This window comes from Glossina fuscipes, unplaced genomic scaffold (assembly GCF_014805625.2).
Source record: "Glossina fuscipes isolate IAEA_lab_2018 unplaced genomic scaffold, Yale_Gfus_2 62, whole genome shotgun sequence".
Taxonomy (NCBI): Eukaryota; Metazoa; Arthropoda; class Insecta; order Diptera; family Glossinidae; genus Glossina; species Glossina fuscipes.
Window position 1 is genome coordinate 641321 of NW_023998434.1, and position 24409 is coordinate 665729.

General features: G+C 32.4%; 1 long non-coding RNA gene across 1 annotated transcript in view; it reads left to right on the top strand.

Moving 5' to 3' along the window:
• Positions 1-24409, top strand: part of LOC119638062 — a 117138-nt gene that overhangs the window by 73959 nt on the left and 18770 nt on the right. Inside the window, exon 3 of the long non-coding RNA XR_005247376.1 lies at positions 17959-18023. This is a non-coding gene — a long non-coding RNA (uncharacterized LOC119638062). The remainder of the gene's footprint in view (positions 1-17958; positions 18024-24409) is intronic.

Genomic DNA, 24409 nt, shown 5'->3' on the forward strand with positions numbered 1-24409 from the left:
TTGCTGGCTTGAAAATCTGCAACAAAAAAAGAAAAAATGACCAGCATATACGCAGAAAGCTTTAATATTGAATTGTAATTTTTTAATGTGGAAATCATCCCCGCCAGTGCATATTAATACTTGGAAATTGTTAGTGCAGAGAAGAATTTTATCTTAAATTTTAAATGCTTTTTTTTTTATAACCACATTTTAATTAAGTAACTCTGTCTTGACAATGTACAATATAGACAAGCATGCAAAGAGATGTATATCGTTACCAAGAGTATCCAGCTCTGAAGAATGGGGTCATATTCATTGTGTTATCACACAAACGGAAGCTTCAGAAGTCCTATTAAGAGTCTATGCATTCTTGATCGTTATTAAATTCGGAATCGTTTTTAGCCCGTCTCTCTCTCTCTCTCTCTCTCTTTCCCTCTCTCCGCCAATTTCTTGGCCACCAAAACGATCATGTCCGCTCTAAATTTGACAGACATATTGGAAGCTCTTTCAGCTTTTAGATTGGTATTGCAAGTGAGCCAAATTGGCGAAAAAAATCGCTCAAAATCAGTTAAGAATACTTTTGTTTTCTAGGTTGCACTCTCTACTCAGAGACTATACCAGATGCATACAAAAAAATTTTCATAAAAGAGGAAACCCCGTCCACCAAAAATTATCGAGTGGCCAAATTTAATGTCTCTCTCTTTCTTACTGATTAAAATAAGGATGATGGACATAAAAGATACGGTCACAGCCGAACATAATTATCTTACTTGTTTCTAGAGTAAACCGTTTCTCCTCAAGACAAAATCTTTTACTTAATCACCTACAACCCGTTTCAGCCAGAGCTTGCGCTTTAATCACGGATAGATAGAATCAGTAATTTATCATAGTTAAAACGCCTAACCCAGCTTCTGATTTTTCCAAACATTTTGAAATTGCTCAACGCCATTTCTAGACATCGATTTAAAAAGCTGGAGGCATTGCATTCGAGCTTCATGGCCGTACCTTCTATACTCACTACCATCTTTAAATTAAAAAAAAAAAAAAACAAAAAAAAATGGAAATTCCTTTGATTTCTTTTCTTTACACTGTGGGATTGTTTATAGAGAATAGAAGCAAATTGTTGCTGGATTTTTTGTATTCTACAAATAACTCTCTTCTATTCTCTTGCCTTGAAAAGAAGGCTCACTTTATACGGTACCCCAGGAGGATGTTTGCCACAGCCATTGCCAATGCGCACATGTTCAGATCGATTCAGAACTTGTTTCTGGTCAACAATGTATACAAGTTATACGATCCCTTCCGAGTTTTGCAAGCCTTTTGACAAACTCCTTTCTAAAAACCAACAATCATCGAATTTGCAATGCGGACGCATGAAACAAGTTGAAAAACAACGAATATTTTTGAATTATTCTTATTAAATGTGTCAGTCACGTTAGCCGGCCTGGTATGGTTCTAACAATTATTTATATTGGGTTTTATATCAATAACTCTTGTCTTTTTAGGGAAAATTGTGGGGGAATTTCTACTGCGGTTTTTGATTCTTTTTTCGGTCGTTTTCTAATTCTACATTTATTCATAGCTTAGGAGACTATATTGCCAGTTGTGGCTTCTTAATGCACACATTGTGGCAGCGCGGGCTGTAAAAACTGATCGAAGTGTATCTTACACGAACGAATAGAGAGATGGACGGATGGACGAATGGACTTGATTACATCAGATCCGAACTTTGCATCGACCAAGAGTGTATACATTTCCAATTTTACTTTTCGACATGGGTTGCGCTTCCTAAATGAAAACTTAGATTCGCTACAATCATAATTCATAAGCATCTCTTGTTCTCTCTCCATATGCTAACTAAATTAATATATTTTTTTAACCTTAACTTCGTTAGGCAGCTTAAATATCATTTCTACTGGAATTTATTTTCCTCAACAATACACATTTAGAAAAGTAATTTTCAAGCTTAACTCACTTCCCTGCTCTAATATTAGGTTTGTTGTGGTCTGTTAAATAAATTGTTTGCGGAGCGCTCTTAACAACAAAATCATTTTGCAGTGAATTTGTAACTTTAATTAAAACATGTTTAAATAAGCAACAAACCGCTAATATTTTGGGGAAAGTTAAAAAGGGAAAAGACAATGACTGCAAGAAGAAGCTGGAGTTGTAATGAATCTTAAATGTTTTTTACATTTTCATATCCACGACCGTGTGTAACGAATAGGAAATTAATTTGTGTTACATTGTTTGTAACATTTACTCAAGCGAATGAATAATAAAAATTTTTTTTATATATTCTTGATTACATTAAGGTTATTATTAGAGGATTTTGTAATCAATCTTTCGTTGCTATGTCCATGCATCTCTTCTTTCGATTACTAGATGAGCACATCTGCAATCATTTAGAAATCCCATCAGTCTATCTTGAAAGTTTAGCCTCGTAATGGCTCGTAGTAAATATCGATTAAAAAATTTTAAACAAATACTTACTAGATATATAGACAGATATATTTAGAAACGCTAGCACTAAGTGAATAATGGCGGGGGCGTTTCTTAACTAAAAAAATGATTATTGCATTTTCGCTTCCAAGCGAATGCAATTTTCTTGCATATTAGGTGTGATATTGTGTGTGATAGCGTTTACCTGATCCAAAGTTACGCCAACGGATTTTAGCATAGAACCGCGCACTGTGCCCAAGAGGAAACGCTTTGGCATTTCGGCAAAACATTCATTGATATTCGAGTAGACTGCTGCTCGATAAATATAAACTTGATTATCTTTTCATATTCATGTTTTGAACTTTTCACACACTTACGTATTCCATTAATATCTTTACGTATAAAATAAACAAATTTTGTATTTGGATCCACGCCAGCCATACTCATATCACCAAAATGACAATGTATTAGAGGAGTCTTAACAAACGCTGGTACAATTTTCTATAAAAATAGATGCATAGCATTACGTAAATTAAATATATTTCTCAATTTTCCCTATATCGTTGCCGTTTAGCCCGCATTCCCTTATAAATCTTTTGTTTCTGGTCTACATCATAACAGTTTGTAACACTTTATATTAATTGGAAGTTTGTTTTTAATGTTAAAATGGATCATTTCCTACAAGGTAGTGCGGAGCCATTTATTGCTTTACCGAAAGTGATTCGGAATCGTACCAAGCTTCTCTGTCTTTCTGTCCGCCCCATGTCTGTCCACGTTACGTTGTGTTCGGTCGCAATTTTTCAGATCTATTAATGAAATGACGTGTTAAGGTCCACTGCTAAAAATAGTTCATATTGAATCACCTTTTTCGACTACTTTTCATGTTTTGAAAAGTCGTTATATGTATAACCATATTAAGCGAAGTAGTGTATGGTAATTTAATGTAGGACAGTGGTCCGCTAAAATGTTTTCACTTGTTATTTTCGAAAATATGGAAAGGGAACTGCAGTCTCTTGCTTCCAAGGTGCATAATTCGAATTTATTGATGATGGAGAGCTGCACAAGTGGCAATCGCTTTTTTATCTTCATTTTGTATTCTTTTTTCCTATACACCGATTTTGTGCAAGCTAAATTTCGCTGCCTTTGAGTCTATATTGAGTTCCGAAAAATCCAATGGTTCCCTTTTTTTTTTTTGTTTTGCCTAAACACGTGCCCAAAGTAGGAAGGCAGGTTAAAACTTGACAATTTTCGCCGGGATTGTGATTTGTGAACAAAATATATTTAGAAAATAAAGGCACGAGCAGTTTACACCTCGAAGCTTGTATCTTTCGGAAAGGAAGAACGCGCCTAAAACTAAAAGAAGAAGATGTACGAGGAAAATGATGGAAGCAAAGTTAGCTATTAGAGGCGAAAGTGTCTCCGATTGGCAGCCGAAATGTTGTTGTGGAAATTAAAATTTCTATGAAGTTACCCGTTCTGCTTGAGAAAGCCGACTTAATTATGATTAAATCTCAATTGGTTTCATTTGGCGATTGAGCGATGGAGTGAACTGAATCGAGTCGTTCGCGAAAACTTAAGCAACTTAACTATTGAATTAATCTATTTATGCCATGAAATTATCTGAAGAAAATCAATTGTTTTGTTCCCGTTCTATCCGGTTCTCCTGCATAACTTTAATCGCGTTGCACACCTTTTTCATACGCAAGCCACATAAAAATAATATATTTTTAATAAGCAGAGACCGTCAAATGGAGCTACTTGCATCTGTCCCCCTGTCCTTCTCAGGAAATTTTTATTATCGCTTTAAAAATTTACTTAGAGGAATAAATCTAGGCTCTAGTCTTTCTAGTATCTCTGGTTACCCATTATTCTCGTCAGATTGTGTTTGAATAGAATATATTATGAAAATTGAAAAGTTTTCAGTTTTAGAGATTTACAGTAGGTCTAAAATGTATGACAATCGATTAAATTTGACCAAGATTTTCTTCGTTGTTATCAAGAATGCTATGCTCGTGTAAATAAGGGTTTGTAGAAAAAAAAAGGAAGAAATATTGTCCGTATAACTAACTGGTGGATATAAGTGAAAGAATGCAAAGATTATTTTTTATATTTTATTTATCTTGTCTACAGAAGCTTTTAGTAAAGAGTAACAGCTATCTTCTCTCTACCCATTCATATGGTTCGCATGCTTAATAATAATTAAGGTTTAGTTAATATACATTTACTCACCTTAACTTCCCTATAGGTTGGTGGAGATTCTGGTGAAGAAGCTGGCTTCCGTTTCTTTTTTGCAGCCACTTTTTTGGCGGCCACTAGCAGAAGAAATGACAAAAATTAAATAAAAGTCTTTCCAAATATCCGCACGCTTACATACTTAACGTGCGCAAATACGCGCAGAGACACAATGAAATAAATAAATTAATTTTGATTGTCAACATTATTTACATTAAAATATTGCGGAAATGTTTGCAAATGAGTTTGAAAATGTAATAAAATTGTGTTTGTTGTTGTTGTATATGCGTGTTAAAGTGAAGCTTTCGAAATATATGTAAATAAGATGAAGTGCCAACGAGTTGCACAGTATAATCATGGGGATCTTTTTGTATTGTAAATATGTGAAATGTGTGCGCGTGTGTGTGAGTGTGTGTGTCTGTGTGTGTGTGTGTGTGTGTGCGTGTGTGTGCCTGTGTGTGTGTGTGTTAATCACATTGTAACAATAGTAAGTCAGACAACAAGATGAAAAGTAATTTATATTAAAATTAAAAAGGCTCTACCACCAATGTCTGTTTCAGTCTTCCAATCTCTTTCCCTTTCTTTCTTCTTTCTTTGGCTTTCTTAAGGCGTATGATTAAAGAAAAAAAAAAAAAAAAAAAAAAAAAAAAAAAAAAGAAACTCAACTCTAACCAATCAAGCTTTATAATGAAAATGCTAAAAAGCCTAGAAAAGCAACCTAAACGAAATGATGAACGAAAATAAACCTAAAGTGTTAATAGAAAAAGTTTCCTTATAAGTAAGAATTAATGTCTTTCTTCTCTTTTTCTTTGTTATGTTGAAAAAAAAAAAAAAAGGAAAAAGCAAAAAATTTGAAAACAGAGGAAGAGAGAAATCAACACAGCATTTGCGTGCCACAAAAGATAAGACTGAACTCGACGTCAACGAATAGTTGTAGTGTCCCAGCTTAAGAAGCGGCAGAAGAAGCCAAACCATGCTGACATGTAGTTTTTTTTTTTTTTCTTTTTGCATCACGCTCAACTCTTTCGTTTACTTTCGAAAATGATGGTGTGCATGATGAATCTTGACATAAAATTCCATTTAAATGCAACTAAAACTGAAACTAAAATTAAAGCAGTTTTTGATAATTCCCGTCAACGCATGAAAATGTACAATTCTGCACGCAAACAGGCGCATGAACATGACATGAACGCACCGCCGCGTCCATCTCCCCTGAATATAATCAGTAAAAATTTTCTTAATTTTTTTCCGGAAGACTCTTCATATTCTCTTCATATTCTTTTTTAATATCATCATTTTTAATACCAAGTTGCAATAGTGTTTGGCTTATATGTTGGCCTAGCCGAAAACCTAAAAAATATTAAGCCTAAAGAACATGCTGCTAACATGAATTAGTTATATAAATAACAATTGAGAGGTAAACCTGGCCAACAAGGATCGCACGAACAGACCGCAATATATGTATATATATATATATATGTATAATCAGAAGCTACATAAATAGCTATAAAAAATGATTGTTCACAACATATTAAAGGAAGAATTATTTTACGCGGTGGACAGGGATCGCATAAAAAAGTTTCCCCTGCAAAATATGCCCAAGAATAAGAATAAACCAGAAAATATTTTTTAAAAAAATAAATAATTGAATTCCTCTCTCTCTCTCTCTCTCTCTCTCTCTCTCTCTCTCTCTCTCTCTCTGTTTCTCCTTCTCTCTCTCTCTCTCTCTCTTCCTTCTATCTATCTTTATACACAAAACGAATCGAAACGAAATAAGTCGCATTAAACCAACCGTGTAAATAAAAAGCGCATAAAAAAAAACTGCACAAAACCGAGTTTACACACATGTACTTATTGCCTAATTGAATTAATTCTTTTCTCTTTTTTTCGTTTTGTCTTAGCAGAGATGAAATTCGCAGATATATAAAAGCACACATTATTCATACCGTTGAGAAAAAAGGGCAACTACGTAGAAGGAAGTAGAAAATCTATTTGTCGATTTGTTCGACATCTAAATGTAGTTTGAGCTGCGAGGCCAACCACAAGTCGAAAAGATCATGATAAAGAGGGCATATGGTAGGACATTCCATCTAAGCGATTTAGCAGCATTCCATTGCAGAATTAACTAAACCGATTTAGTACCATGTGATATATAATTGCTGTTCTAGGGATTAGTATATTCTTAAAATTTCTTTTTAAATGCCAAATTCAACTGAATTCTACACCAAACATGTTTGATAGCTTGAATGTTGCATTTTGTTATTCCTATCATCAATGTCTCATGTATCTCTGGTTCTACAGAAGATTTTTTTCTATTCTACCTTGATACCTTTTAAAAGGTTTAGCTTCATACTACTCGCTTAGTAGCACTTCATCGGATATTCGAACGGATGTTAGTTTTATATGATGTAAAATTGGTGAGCTGCCAAGTTTTAATGTATCCAAAAGAGTTTTATCCATAGGGCATTAATCTCCCTTTCATATTTCTTCTTTGATTACAAACTTGCTCAGGAGCGACTATATAAAATTTGTAAACCAACTAAGTAAAGCATTCTCTAGATCAGGGCTTGAGAAAAATGTCCTCCGCTCATCGCGCGCTCCAAAGCCCCTTGCGTTGAAACTATCCTAAAGACTATGTCTAAATCTAGGTGAAAGGAGCATATTGCCCCTTAAGTTCTTTAGTACTCGAATGAATTTTCATAGTACACTTTTTCAATAAAAGCACTAAATACCTTACATCATATTGCATAAATTCTCGTAAGAAAAATTTCGAAATCTAGATTCGTTATAATTGTAATACGTTTTACACTATGAGTCAATGAGTTTAATGTAATGCCGAGAAGAAAATTAATTCAAATAATGAAAATATTTATGCACAAATATACATAAAGAGTAATCACAAATATATCTATCTATACGTTACGCGTCGCATTAATGAGATTCTTAAATATTTATGAAGAAAAAACTTTGCAATTAAAGAAAATCATGGAAAACATTCTGTGCAGCATTAATCATTACCCGGCCGACTCCGTTAGATAGCAGCACAAAACAATGGCCATGCGACGGTTCGAATATATATACCATTGCCGAAAACAGTCAAAAGTTATTTAAAAAACTGAAGTGTGTGTATGTAAAAGAGAGAGAGAGAGATAGAGAGAGAGATAGAGAGAGAGAGAGAGAGAGAGAGAGAGAGAGAGAGAGATAGAGAGAGAGAGAGAGAGAGAGCGTGACCGACAGAAGGAGGGGGAGAGAGAAAGGAAAAGTGGGATAACACAACTGAAATATATTCTTCATATTAAAATAAAGAAAAAAAAAAAAGAAAAAAAAAGACACAAAAAGTTCAGTGAGATTTCTAGTTTTGCTGATAATTTAAAATGAAAACTTAAAAATGAATCTTTTTGTTATTTGCATGCATGCATGCATCTTTTACCATTTCCATCCTCTTCGTCGGTAGTTGCTTGCAAATAATGAAAATAAGTGCTGTTACGAGGCAGAGATTTTAAATGAAAGATGAAAGGAAAACTTTAAACTCTCTCTTACCATCACTTTTTTGTTCGACTTCTTCTTTCTCGCCTTCTATAGCACTCTCCGCATCAGTATCTTTGATTGATTGTTCTTCCTTGATTGATGTTCTTTCGGCCGCAGATTGGGACGGCTCTTCGCCACCCTTTTTACGGTCCTTTTCAGCTGCTTTAAAGAAATCGAATAATGATACTTTCTTTCCTTTTTTTTCATTTTTTTTTTTTTTTTTTTTTTTTTTTTTTAAATTAATTTTTGGTTTTTCATACCTTTTTTTGCGGCGCCAGGAGGTGGTTTTTTTCCAGCAGCCCCTTCTTTTCCCCCTGCTTTGGCGGCTCCTTTCGCACCCTTTTTACCTTTTTTTTCTACTTTTTCTGGTTTCGGTGGGCGGGGAACTGTTGAAAAACGATTTGTAAATAAATTACTATAGAAAATCTGATATATATCGTAAGAGTTGAGAAAAAAAAATTAAAATTAAAATTAAAATTGAAATTATAAAAGGATAGAATTTGTAAACAAATTTATTATTAACCAAGAATCTTAAAATGTCTTATCACAAATAAGGATATTGTCCGCATTCCCTTCGGTAATTTTACTAACGCTTATCATTTAGTATCGATATCTGAATTGAGCAATGCACTCAAAGAGTATGTAGTACGAGCTCTTCGCTTGTTGCCAAATTTTGATGGGAACGCACTTCCATCCCACACTCATATAACTTCATGGGTATAATGCCCTTATCTAGGCGTATATAAGCTTTGCCCCTTTTTTCATTTCCTTCTTTCTGTTTTATTTGTCAATTTATCAATTTATCAATTTTTAATTTCAACTTTTCAATTTTGTTTACTTGCGTTAAATTTAAAAAATTTTTTTTTTTGTAGTTAAATTAATTAGAATAAAAGATTTACTCTCTCTCACTCCACTGGTAGCGAACGTAGTCGTGTCTGTTAAGTAAATAAATGCAAATAAATAAATAAACCGACTGTCACTCATAAGGAGACCTTTCAACACTTTCTAATAACATAATATGGAGTTTTTGTTAAAAACGATATCTATATATCCGTCCGACGGATAATTTATTGAATTGTTTTAAAGATTGATTTTTTGATTTCCGTTTTTAGAAAGATCTTTAATCTGTATAACAAACTTGTTATAATATTCGCCCTCAAGCAAGTCCTTATTGGATTAGTTATGAACAAATATGGGCTATCGCTTTATGAGCATTTCCCGACCTCGTTAATGCTTTGAGACTTTTTGTTTTGAGGTTATCTGCGGTGCTCTTATAAGTTCGTTATCAGATACACATCAATGTTATGTTGTTGCCAGTTACCAGGTCTGCTAAGCTTCGAACTTTTCAATTTTAATTTTGCACACGCTTGCTGTTACATTTGTATTGCGATCAATCATGGAATTTTCATCACAGAGATCAAGTTGGTATTGCATCTTGGGTTTTCTCAGTTTGCTAAAAAAAATTTCTGTTAAAAGCAAGGACAAACACTATAAGAAGGCCACAACCCACTAATAAATATCCTATACCACCGTTACTCATAGGACGACGTAACAAAATGAATCATTATATGAGAAGAGATGAAAAAGAGAACGGACTATGAAATACTTTTAATAGCGTTCGTCCTTGGGCCAGAACACGTCAATTTCATTAAAACATCTAAAAAATTATGACCTGCAGGTCGAACACAAGAAAGCAAGACAGACAAACAAGCTGAAGTCTATTTCAAATCCATTTGCATTTTTCATATAACCGCACAAAATTAATATGGTCTTGCCGCACAAGTGGTGTGAAGGGTATAAAAAATGCTATGCCAATTCGAATTGACAATTCACTGACTCAGGTCATTATCACATGGGACAACTATTTCCTTTGCAACGCTTTCAAATCAAAAGAGATTCAATCATTGGAAAAGCCTTTCGTTTCTATTTGGGATGACATTAAGGACGAGTTTTTTGTTACGTAACGTGATTTTTTTCAATGATTGCCCAGGTATGCTTGATCGTCGAGTTATGCAATCTTGCATGCTACACTTTACTCATCGCAAGTAAAATTAATATTCGACGAGATTTTTGAAATTTATCTGCCAACGAACTATTGCCGGAATTTAGTTGATTAAGCTAACATAGCTGCCGCTTGATTTAACTAGAGGTGTAAATAACAAAGTCCACACAATGCCTTCGGAAAGGTATTTAATATTATTTTTTTTTACGAAATTTCATTAACTTTTCTATAAGAAACCTAATTGGCTTTGAACGACTGTTGTTATACTCTCTTTTTATATTTGATCTCAGGCAATTTTCCATACAGGATTCTAGGTTAGATAAGAAAGAAAAACGGCAGTGGTATTTGCGCATCTTCAACTTGAAAGTGAAAACATTCAAAACGATTATCAGATAGCGATATTGATCACTATATGTGGAATCTATTCAATATTTCATTAGTCACTACAAATATGACAGAATAAAATTCATTCATATCTGGCCGAAATTTCATTTCTTTCGTCTTTCATCAAAACGTTAAATTTCGATTTGTTGAATTGAAAGGAAACAATAAAAACGGTTCGGGTCGATGATCCCTTCTAAGCTGTATACAAAGTGTAGGTTTACTTTTTGAAATTGAGATGCCAAATTTCCAATTCACATGTGTGGACATAGCCGAAGAATTTATATTTGGGTGCGTGTACATGTGTGTGTGTATGTGTGTGTGCGTGTCAACGTATGTTATGCAAAACGTGATGCGGTCACAGTTTTGTATATTTGTCTTTGGTTGTAACTCACTGCTGTACATCGACCATTGTTAACAACGGCCCAAAATTGCTGAGATCCAAAAAGGTGCGTTAGTGACTGAAGTGAACTAATATACGATAAGACACAAAAAAGCAAAAACAAAAAAAATTTGTTATTCTACTACTACTGCATCGGATTGCTGTCTACCTCTTCACCGCATGCACTGTCAATGCAATGCAGGCGTTGAAAAGCCGCCGCCACCTAAGAGTAAACATTTTTTTTAAGTGGGGGATTGGTAGGAGTGTGGCGTGCCGCATATATAACGGGTTAAATAATTTCCTGTTGGTTCGCGCATTTCGCTATGATGCTAATGATGAAGTGGCACTGGCGAGCTTAAAAATTTAGAACAAAACCAACGACTCACGTACACGTTCACTGCGACTGCCTGCTCTACTATTTTCGATGCTTTGCAGATGGATGAACTGAGTTGTTTCTTCTTTGAGATCGTCTCAAATGCAAAACAAGACAATACTACATTATGACAACGAAAACATAACAGTGACAATAGTGAAAGCAAAGTAAATAAAGAAGAAGTTTATGTTCTTTCGTTTGTTTGTTTGTTTGTTTGTTTGTTTGTTTGCTGATGGTATGGCTTGTTACATGCGAGCAGAAAAACAAAAAAAAAAACGAAAAAGAAAGAACTAACGACAATTTGGTTTTGCATTTTGTTGTGGCTGCCGGAGATGCATACTACTGAAGAGTAAAAACAAATACAGATAAAGGAGGGGGAATTTTAGTTGCTGTTGAATTGTTGTCCGTGACTGTTTCCATGTCCGGCTCCGGCAAGTAAACACTTGCTGCTTCCGTGGGAGATTTCAAAAGCACATATCCATTAGATGCCACCATATATATATATATATATATGTATATATGTATATGTGTATATATAAATACATAAACTAACACTGTTGGAGTTCACTGGTTTCGGTTGGCGTTGTGTTGATGTTAGACAGCAAAACTTTTCGATATGCCAGCTGAACTTTTTCTTTTCAGTAGATGATTGTGAGTTGTGCGTGTATTCGGTATGCAGTGTATTTCTCTTCTGGCTTTTGTTTAGGACTATACTAAATGTTTTATGCTTGACCTGCGTGTGTGTGTGTGTGCGCGTGTGTATATATGTATATGTGTTCGTGTTTGCGTTCTAATGTAATGCTGGTTACAATGTGAAAATATTTGCCTCAAATTGTAGCAAAAGGAAGTTTCATGCAACCGATTCTCTACTATGCCTGCACTATATACACATATATATATATATATGTATATGTATATACGTATTTTTGTACGTATATGTCTCTGTATAAATCGTTGTAAACTTTCCTGCTTAAGCAATTCATTGCTATATGTGCATGTTCTATATGTCTACATATATGTGCATGCGTTTGTTTGCTTGTATTTCACATTGTTTGCTGAGCGAGTCTTACCCACATCATCAGGAGGTTATTTTAATTTTATTGTTCCGTTTGAAATGCATCGGAAAGTGTTTGCAACGCATAATATACATGTGTATATATATATATATATCTGTACATATATCACGTATACACGAACGCATGTATATTTGCGTAGTACATAAATTTTCAAAATTTCCAAGTGTTGATGGGTTTTATAAAATGTTAAATTATTTTTTAATTATCCTTTTTTACAAAAGAAGCTCAAACAACATTTTCCTTTTGCTCTTTGAATTACAAACTCTGGGGTCAATTTATTTTTACAATACATATACGTACAGCAAACAATATTGTTAGTCCGCAAAACTCAATTAAATTCTCTATGCTTTCCCGAAATGAATGTATGCATATATACTGTGCATAACCTGAAGATTATTTGAATGCAATTATAAATATAATGAACTGTAAACTATGAAGTTATTAAAAATTTCCAAAAGAAGAAATTTTTCCGGCACAAATTAAGTCCGCATTTCAATGATAAGAGAAACGTATTAAATATATAAAATCGAGATATTAAAAATGTTAAGTTTATAAAAAAAATTTTATATTTTGTTTAATCCTTTTAAAGATTGTGTAGAAATATTTTGAAAATTTTTTGCAGAGTGACTAAGTTTTGTACCCTAAATTACAAAAGCTTACGTAGATCACTTTTAGATCGATTTTTGGCTTTTTGGCAACACGAAATGTTCTTAGCCTTGGCCTTCTGAAGTCTGAAGAAGGAAAGCTTAACATCGTAATTGTCGTCCAAGCATTTTGTCTTTTAAGCCGAATTTCTCTTATTTTCAGTGATCTAAATTGCTCTTCTAACAAAAAAAAAAATGGAATTAATTGGAGAAAATTTCCATGCATTGATTTAGGAGTTTCGTTATGAATTCTGAAGACAAGCGTGGTTCAGTCCATTTATTTTTTGCTATTAGCGATACCTTGACGTCGTAAATTATTATTAGGATTAAATCGCCGTGCATACCACTGCGAAAGTCCTGAATATCGTCCGGAAAAAATTATTGTGCGAGGAAACATTGATGCTCTTCTGTATGTGTTTTTGTTTGTGATAATGAGAGATTGGCATGTGATGCGTGTGAGTCTTACAGGCTGAGGCAGGCTTAGACATTATTTCCAACTACACTTATATACACTATTTCAAGATCACTACCGGTAGTGCTTAAAACACTATTCCTTAGAAGGTGGAGTACTATCAAATGTCTAGTCCTGCCTTTCATATCTGATCGCGTGAACGCTTACGGTAGCTTAGATCGTGTTTCTAGCAATAAGTTGGAAGGATTTGTTAATAACTGTGCTAGATATGTTTGTAAAAAACAAAAGTATAAAAGAATATCGCAGTTTTCGCCTAAGATTTTGTATTCGGATCACATCTACACACGAACACTAGAATATTTATATGAAAAAATGTTGTTTGCTAGATGTAAGTCTGTGTGACCATAAGTATTTTGCATCATCAAGGCTATTCTCTGTTAGCGCAGCAAAGTCGCGAAAGTCTTTACCACATCGTATTAAAATGATTGTAAGCCCGAGGTTGTTTAGGGTTTAGGCTATTAAAACCTTTTATAATCTATAAATAGTAATTTATTGTTTATAATTGACCCCGTATCTTTGCCTTGATTCGATCTTATCTATTATTATTATCCATATCGAGACATTTGTTGAATTGTTTGTAATTGTGCCGTAAAAGATTTTATCTTATTGGCACGCGAATGTTATTTCTAATCATTATTATAAATGTATAATGATATTATTAAATTAAGAAAAAACTAAACTAATAAATTTAGAAAATATTGATTTGAAATTTTTATACATTTTAAAATCATGCAATATCTTACGTAAAACTGGTCCCAATGGGTGCCGGCAACATTGCAAAATGGCAATCAAAGAAAAATTATTAAAATATTTTAAATATCACTCATAAATTCTAATTAACATCTCTCAATATGTGTTGACATATATAAATATAATAAATTAGAAATTATTTACCTTCTTCGAGGACGGTGATCTCCTCCTCGACGAGTTTGTCGTAAAATGTACGCCATATGTATACAAGAACTTTATTGATATCCTTATTTTTAGTATATTTGCTCTCAAGAAATGTATTAAAATCGTCCTTATGTCGAAAGACAGCTCCGTTAACAGTTTCAGGTTCATATACACCCAACAAATTCGAGATTGAACACTTGAGCCATAAAATGCGATTATCATCCATGGCAATGACGATGATGTTGAACAATGATGATGATGGTTATCACAAAAAAAAAAAAAAAATAAAAAAAATAAAGAATGAACCGACAGTGTAATATTGGCGGGCGCGACGGATATTGCTGTTATAAAACGTTGCAAGTGACGATGAACAGAGAAATATTAAGGAGGGTACAGCTACAAGAGATGCGTTGTGCGTTGATGGTTGTGATAACTGGTTGAATGGTTAAAGACACTACTAACACGTTGACACTTGATATCATTCGACCAAAAATCGAGTATTATGCTACAGCATCTGCAATTGCTACTGCTGCTGCTGCTGCTGCTGCTGCTGTTGATGCTGCTGATGCCGCTACTGCTTTTACTGCTCTTGCTATGGCACAAATATCTTTTGTTATATTATACAAAAACCCGTTTGTGCTCTTGACAAGTTGAGTTGACGAGATTTACTCGAATTTGGTTAGTTATATATTACTTTCAATCTGTTTGTCTCTCCCAGGCATGTACATGCACACATACATCAACACGCACTTAAGCATGCAATCAGTAGAATGAACGAAATGAAATTTAATTCTGTTCCTTTTTGTTGGCGTTTCTTTTACTTCGTTTCATGTGATTTCCCCCTGATAACTTTAATGGGAGCAGAGAGAGTGAGAAAGTGAACACACGTATAAACAATAAAGCGCATATATGCTGTAATGTTAGAAATGCAAACAAGAAATTTTTCAATGTTGAAAATCAAAACAAAATGAAAACAAAAAATTTAATTTGTCTTGATTACACTTTCTTTTTTTTTTGGGTTTATTTCCCCGAAATATTTACGAATATGTATTGTTTTGGTTTTTTCCTATTTTGTTAAATACCCAACAATGAATGTTGAGAAACAAAAAAAAAAAAAAAACATTTAAATCGAAGAAAAATTATCTTTTCTTTTTTTTTGTGATAATTTTGTAATATGCATTTTTTTTTATTTGATATATGTTTTTGCATAATTTTGCACTTTTTTCAAAATAATTTTTATCAACATTTTATTATTTTTCCAAAATTTTGGTAAATTTTAAATTTCTTGTAAGCTTCTTGGGATTTATTTTCAATATTGTAAACACACTCACATACACACATAGGCATACACACATATAGATACAAACCTGCCGGTTGAATTTTTCGCGGTTTTCGTTGTTCTCGCTTTTGCGCGGCGCGTTTTTCGTTTTGTTTTTTTTTTTATTTATTTATTTATTTTCTTTTTTGTATTTATTGTCTAATAAATCTGAGGATTTTTTTAAAAATATTTTTTTCTTTTTAATATGAAAAATTTTCCTTGACTGCTTGTCGGGATTTTTTCATTTCGAATGAGAAAAATTCTCTTTCTTGTTTTTATATATCTTTTTCTCTGTTTAACATTCAAGGCAGCGTTGTAGTTGATCAACTCGTTGTAGTTACTGCTTGTTTAGCTATGTTGCCAGCCATTTCAAACAAACTATAAAACGTAAAGCCGTATTGTATAGGCGTGTATTTGCTTGTGCTCTTGTTAAGCGTTGCAAAACAATTCGAAGCATATTTCATTTAGTAACCACTGACTGCATGACACAAGGCACTAAATAACTATAGCAACAATAACGTAAATAAATCAAATAACCGTATCGTCAAAGCTTATTCGAAACCAAAGCAACTTTACAAACTTGGAATAACAATGCTGCAACGTTTTTTTTTTTTCCAATTCCTAATGCGGATTTGTTTGTTACGTCAGCTTTCCTTTTGCATACATCTCGACATGTACATGCGTATGCATGTAAAGTGCGTGCCTACATTCCAACTACAAGCATATTATTGACATGACAAATAAATTCTTAACATATACAATATTCGCAGCAATATTCGTGGTTTTATATCAATTTCTCTTGATCTACGCTCTACGCTTCACAATGTAAACAAATGTATTTCAACTTTGCTTGCTTATCATGAATTGTCTATTTGCAGCAACAACAATAAAACAATAACAACAGCAAGCGGCTTTGTTTACCGTTGTTAACTCTACCATAACAAACGCGGTCTTATTTCTTCAAATGCAACGTCAAGCTTTATCTGAATTTTCAATTTTGCGGAATTTTTTGTTTTGTTTCTTTTTTTTTTTTTTTAAACCTTCCACAAAATAAATAAAAAGCATTTCTTACAATTTTCCGGGATTTTATTTCACAGTTTTTGATTTGCTTTATCTTAAGACTTGTACTATAATGGTTTGCTGTTTAAGTAAATATTTAACAAAAATCGCTTTTATTACATGAAATAGTTGATTGACGAACAAGTTTAACGCTTAATATTCAAAGTTTCATTTCCATTTGCAAAAATTAAAATGTTTCACTATTGAATGAATATGCTAATAAACTAAACAAGGCTAAATTGGCTTGAAACTATTGCAGTACTTAAGAATGGATAGATTTTTTTATAATTCCTTTGTTGCATTTTTTTTTTTTTTTTTTTATATGCAACAAAGGGACAGTCAATGCTCATGACAGCTTATATCTTAATAAGCTGGTGCGTAAAGCAAGCTAAATACCTTGTGTTTTGGTCTATCGTTTTCGGCTTGAACGTACTATCCCTTAAACACATTTTTAAACATCTTTGTTGTAAGGAATAAACATTCCCCTATACTTTTAGTGGGCTAGTGGCTAAAAAGGATTAGGAAAAAAGGAAAAGGTAGGTAGTCTAGTGGTTGAATGCTCAATCGGTAAATGTTAGGCTTTAAGTGCCTGGGTAAGCGAATTGCACCAAGGTTCACACCTGCGAACATTGGTTTGGTAGACGTGAACTCTTGTTTACTAGGCTATTCAGTACGGTGTGTAATTTTCATAAGTTTCGATATATCTTCCCTAATCTACGCATACGAACTCGTTATTTGATAGTGTATCCTGCGACTTGACGAAATCCTTTAATCTTAGTTTTCTAATGCGACCAAATCTTTATTTTAATTAAAATTATATTCTGCGGTTTAACGCTACAACTTATGCAGCACGTTCGGCTCGGCACAACGACTCTTTTCAAACCATATTCAGGCAACCATATATATTTTTAGGCTTTGCAGATTTAAAATCAACTGCTAATTCAATTTTTTACTAAGCTTTGTACGCGGTTATATGTTTTTATGTAAGCCTAAGCTTAAATAATATCCTGTACAAAGGAAAAATGTTTGATTTCTTAAAAAAAATTGACAACAAAAATTTAATTTATGTTACAAAATTTTATTATTTTTTCTAATTATTTTAAACACAATTAAATCTTATTTTATTTAGTGTTTTCTCTTTTTTACATTTATTTTTTTTGTTTTGTTTTCTTCTTACAGCTCCTCACCACATATTGTTAAGTTCAGCAAGCATGGCTTTTTATGTGTCACCTATGCTCAGATAAGTAAGTCAAGCATGAAAAATATTATCTATTCTTAGATCTTTAAATCTTTCACTCGTTACAACATGACGCCGCCGTAAATTGTTTAAAACCAGTTTTTATTATCTTTGGAGATAAGTTTTTCTTGAAAATTTCCATCTCTTCCTAGAAAATTTTTTTTTATTTTAAATACTTATACCTGAAAAAATTTTTTTTGTCTTTGCAATTTCGAACTTCTCCTATAACTAATTTCCTTATTTAGTACTTAAGTACTATGTTTAACAATTTGCTCAAACATTATTTTTATAATAACTTTGCTTCCATCCTAAAGAAAATTATCAAAAACATACTTTTTTTAGGTTGTAATAACAATGATGTTACTCTTCTATACATGCTTTTATTACACTTGTAAAGAAACATCAAAAAACTCCGTACGTATGAGTAATGCTTTGTTTCTAACGTTTAAATTCATTAATAATACTCTCAGTAGTTGCATTATATTTTTCTCCTTTTGATTTAAATTCTCCATATGGAAAAATGATACATACATGTACATATATATGCAAATGCGAAAAAAATATATGCTTTTAAGCAAACACATGTATTATAAACTTAATGCTGCTTTGCATTAAAAAACAATTGTGTGCTGCCAATACATACACTTGGGTGTAGATGTCTCTTTAAACGTAAAAAGGAAAAAAAAAAAACCTGCAAAGTATGTTACACATTACTGGTAAATTACTTTGGCTCATAAAAAAACAAGAAAAAAAAGGAACGAAAACAAACATAAGAAAACAAATGTCTCTTTTTTTTGGTTGATTTACTTCATCATTGCTGTGCAATGTTGATGTTTGTTTTTCCTCTTTTTTTTTAAAGTCGACGGAACGGCAAAGAGATAAAAAAAAAAAGAAAAAAACTTTTACACAGCAATGTCGGCATAAATAGAATTGACACATAAAGGTAAGAACTGACAAATAACCCTGAAATAGAATAAAACAATAGGAATAAAAAAAAAAAAAAACAACAACAACAAGAACAACATAACAGTAGCAACAAGGAGAAGCAGCTTTATTTTGCAACAACTGTATAAACAGTATAAGGATGACGTATGACGAAGACATAGTTGTGTGTTGTTTTTCTGACGATGATCACTCCTCTTTGCAAACAGTTTACTTAACAAGCAACGAAACAGAAATATATATACATAGATATATATATATTGAGATGTTTTATAAAATTTGTACATCATTTTATATTCAGTCGATGTCTAAACGAAGGTATCGTTAGGTGTGCAGTCATTTGGTAAAGATGTCTAAGTGCGTATATAGGGGTATGCTTGATGTGTATTTATCTACTCATCAACTTGTAAAAAATTCACGTAAAATTGTCATTTAGTTTGTTTCGTTTTCAATTGTTATGTTGAACTTTATTTTTCTTAGATATATATACATATATATATATATATATATATATATTTGTATACATTTTTATTTAATTCTTTCCTTATATGTTTTTAAGAGTGTATGCATACCTCGTTTATGCAAGCGAAACAACCTAGACGCTTACAAATAGTATTAAGCCCTTTAGTAATATCGTTGCTATATCCAGACTCTTAAGTAGTAGTGTCAGTAGGTCTGTAAAAATGTGCGACATATATGTATGCATATATCCTTCTGTTTCTGCCTTCGTGCAGTTGTCATTTTTAGTTTGTTTTGTTATATTGCTACTCATGAATTGCTTTTGTATTACTTACTTCTCCTAGAGAATAAGAGGAAAACGGAAAAAAAGCGGCTTCGTTGTTGATGATATACGTACAACTTGTTGTATGCACCTGTTTACTACAACTTTGTATTTTTTTATTTTTTTTTTCGTTTTCATTTTCATTTTTATTTTTATTTCTTTGTAAACTCATATTTTATCAACCTTTAAAATGATTTTTTATGCAGGTTCTTCTTTCTTTAGTGCTTCCACTTTTTTTTTTTTTATTATTTTCTTTTGCCATTGTTGTCTTTATTATTTGTTGCAACATATGCTTGCTGATGTGTTTCCTTGAATTTTATTTTGCATTGTTTTTATTTTTTCTTGCTCTTTATCTATTCTTAAAGTTACTTGAATTGTGAAATTCGAGTTTTTGTTTTTCTTTATATTACCCAACGTAACGTAAGGTATGATGTGTTGTATGTGCATGTAGATAAGTAAGCTGTTGTTGCAAAACATCTCTGGAATCATGTAAATTCTGAATTATGTTTTTTTTTTTTTTTTTTTTTGTAATATTTTTCTAAGTATTCTTTCCCTTTTTGCATAAATTCATTTGCTTGCTTTTACTGCATTCGCCATGGATTCCTATCATCTTAACATATGTTTGATTGTGTGTTTATTTTTAACAATCTTTTTGTTTTTGTTTTTTAACTGTAATCAACTTTCTGTCTTTAGTGAATTTTCCATTACAATAACAACAACTGCTGCCGCTAATATTGAATTTTATTCATCTGTAAAGAGGTTTTCTGCTTACGTGCATTTATAACCTTATTTATGGTACAATCGTCTTATACAATATGCATATATATCTATATGAATGTCTATAACAATACAAAGAGAGCATTGAGACTTTGATCAACTTTGCAAAAGTATGAAGAAAATGTGCTATTCTCTACCGACGGTGACATGTCAGCATCTTCTCGAAAGCATTGAAATGTAGATATTAAGTGACATTAAGCAATCCATGATATAATGCAATATATAAAATGCGTATCAAAGAAAAACTTCTAGCCTTTAATTAGTATGTGTTATCATGTGCTATTATATTTCCATTTTCAAAGGATATTCAGATCTTTCCGATTGCATGAATTCGTTTTTGTTTCTACTACTTAAGCAATTTTTAAATTTTCAGTTAAAATTATAAATTTTGTTTTAAAATTATAAATACATTTTGTACATTTCCTTTTTTTCGCAGTACCAACAAAATTCTGTATTGAAATAAGCATGTTGGTCTGTCCGCACACACTTTTTGCACAAATTCGGCAAAAGCAAGTTACAAGTTGGTTTCGAAAATCGGTTAAGTCGGCCAAAAAACTCTCCTATTCTGTAACCTAGAAAGCAAAAGCTTTTTTTTTTTTTTTTTCTAAAGTCAAACAAATAATAAAATTCTATTCAACTGTAATCAAAGCTTTTAGTCCTACTACGTTTGCCTAAAAAAAAAAAAAAAAAATTCTCTTTTTCTTATATATATATTTTAGGATCATGTATAAAATAGACAAAGAAATTTTCAGCAAAATTCAGAATTTCCAGCTGTCCTAGAAAACACAATTTTTTCGTGTATGTGTGCGTAATACTTATCTACCTGTAATAATTTCTAAAACTTTTGGCAATTTTGCGTTCAAGGCCGTTCTCCTCACTCAAAAACGTTTGATAGTCGATATCAAAATTGATTGTTGCCATAAGCTATAGCAACTTTTAAAACTTCCTTAATTAGTATGTCCATGATCTTACAGAATCTGTACAAAAAGGGGAAAAGACCATCAGTGCCCGTTAAAAGATTGGTTTCCAAGCAAATATTCTTTCTTAAAAAGTGTTCTTGTTAATTTGATTCGAGCTGAGTGGAGTTGTTTTCTGTGTTTCTACTTTACCCACTTTATGCGATCTGACTTGAGATCTGCCAAGCATCCCTAAGTACTGTTTAATGGGAATGAAGCTTCTTCTTTCTTTTTTCTGTTGTTGCTGACTGCAAGTTTCTACAGCTGCTGAAAACAGTAGATGTTCGCGTTGCTCCAATAAGATAATGAGAGACTAATGAAAATATTTGTAAAAGTTGTTTGCGTAGTGATGGTTACATTAGACGATTACTCCAATAATTAGTTTTGATATTGATTTACAGTTCGATTCGCTTTCAAGACCAGCATTCTCCTTTGAAGTCAATCATAACGCCCAACAATTTGCTAATTATTGGACTCAGAGAGGCTAGCAGATGTACAAGTTCTTCTTCCTTTTCATAGTTGAAGCTTCTGTCGACTGAAATTGTTTGGAAAGTTTGCATCATTTAGAAGCCTTTAGCATATTTGAACGACAGTGTGCATTGACTATATTTTTTTAAACGTAAACCAATAAAGATATCTGTATAGATCCGAATGAGATTAAAAACAAATTCACAATACTTATGAAATCGGAAAGTATTTAGTATAATCTTTTTCATAGAAGGAGTCGTGGAAAAGGGGGAAGTTTTTCTGCTTTTCTGATTTTATATATTCATTTTGGCTTATAGCATACGCTCATTCCGAATTAAGCAACACCCTTAAGATTAAAGGCTCAAGTTACGATATTCTAGAGAGAGATTATTGATGAAAATTACAGAAAAGCTTAAGATAAATAGATTTTTTTACAATATTTTTAAGTTTACAATATTAAGAAGCGAACTTAAGTCTAAGGATTAACATGTGACATTATGGGAAAGCATATCAATCAGAAGCAAACAGCAAAGTTGATGTGAACAGTATACAAAAATATTTTTCAGTCTTAAAGCATTAGCAAACGATCATAATTTCCTGAAAATATCTTCATTTTTTGCGAGAAAGAAAAGATTTGTTTTTGGGTCCTGATAGATGGAAGGTCAATATGATTCCCGCTCGATCATAGCATACAGACAGTAGCATACAAAAAGTGACAGACAGTATCGGATTAAATTGAATTATAGTAAAAACAATGCCTTCACTAATCCAGTTGTTTATAGCTTGGGTTAGAGAAATGCTTATGTAATCCTTCCAAATAAAATAAGGCAGCTGTTATCCGGAAATCTCTATCACTTCACAAGCAAACCTGTAAGCAAAAAAAAAAAAATATATTTTTCTCAAATTTTTTCTTTTGATATTAATTTTTTTTTTTTACACATTTTTGTCTCACTTGTTGTGATTATGAATGGACAGACCGTACTAAGAGATAGGAAAAGGGAAGAAAGCAAGACAGAGGAAGAGAGAGAGAGGGAGAGGGAGAGGGAGAGGGTGAGAGAAGAGAAGAGAAGAGAGAAAGACGTTGTATAAATATTTTTAAATATATACACATGATTCTCAATACATATAAACATTTATAATTGCATTCACCAGTAAAAAAAAAGACATATTTATCTTTATGTTGGTTTATTGTTTGTATACGAAATTACCGTTAAACGAAAGATAAATTATATTCGGTTTGCAGCGAATTGTCGATATCCATCACCTAGATATTATTGCGTAAGAAAAATTCAGTTTTCGGCTAAACAGAAATTGAATCTACTTACACATGCAGTTTATATGCGTACGGGCATATTGCTCGACTGACTTATAAGTTAACAGCTTGCGAATTAGCTATTACAGAATATATTGTTGAAGTAGTGTCTAAAGTACAGTTTGTTTTGTACTCTCTTATCAAGGCAATGAAGGAATGAGTAGATCTTGTTTCAATAGCGACTATAAATAAATAAATAAACACATGAATACAGATCTGAGCTGGTTTTAAAAACTTACTTGTACACACATGCACACATGCGTACACACACACACACACACACAAGCCGCTTACTATACAATTTGTAGAGAAGAAATGCATGTATTGCCGTTTGTGATTGCATTTATACATCAAATAAAAATTATTTTGTAGTTGTTTTATACATACATACGCACACACACACACACACATATATATATATGTGTACTATATATACATGTACTGGACAAAGAAAGTTCAACATGCATACAAAGACTTACGTATTTATATTTCAGATATATATATATAAATATATATATGATGTTTAAAAAAAATATGTAAATAAAATTCTGTGCTGGATTTCCATCATTGGTCAACAATTTGCCATTTTTTTTTTTTTTTTGCATTTTGCTTGACGACCTTTTTGCATGTGTTTACATCTGTGTTTTAATATATACATACACATCCGTCAGGATTATTTATGTCAAGTTTTTCTTTTCCATTTGCGTTTTCGTTACTTCAGCACAATACTCGCTCTTGCTCATGCTACTATTGTTGTTGGATGTGCCGTTGCTCTGTTCACTCTGTAAAAACCTGTATGTTGAGTTGCTTTTAAATACTGATGTGTGTGGTCATGATCTTCACTGGATAAACCGCAAAATTATGTCATCGTTGCAATTAATTACGAACACATTTCCTTGGGGGATTTTTACGCGATTTTTTTTCCTTTTTCTCTTTTTTTTTCTTTATTTTATTTTGTTTTGTTTTGTTTTGTGTTTTCATACTATTTTATCATAAATTTCAGCGACATTATTACCGTTATCATTATTATTACCATTAGCGTCAATCTGATGATGGACAACAGGTGAAAGCGAACCAAATAAGAAGACGGAAAAACGTGGATTTATTGTTTATTGTTTTTTTCCATTTCAAGTAAATTACTTCCTATTAATGAATAC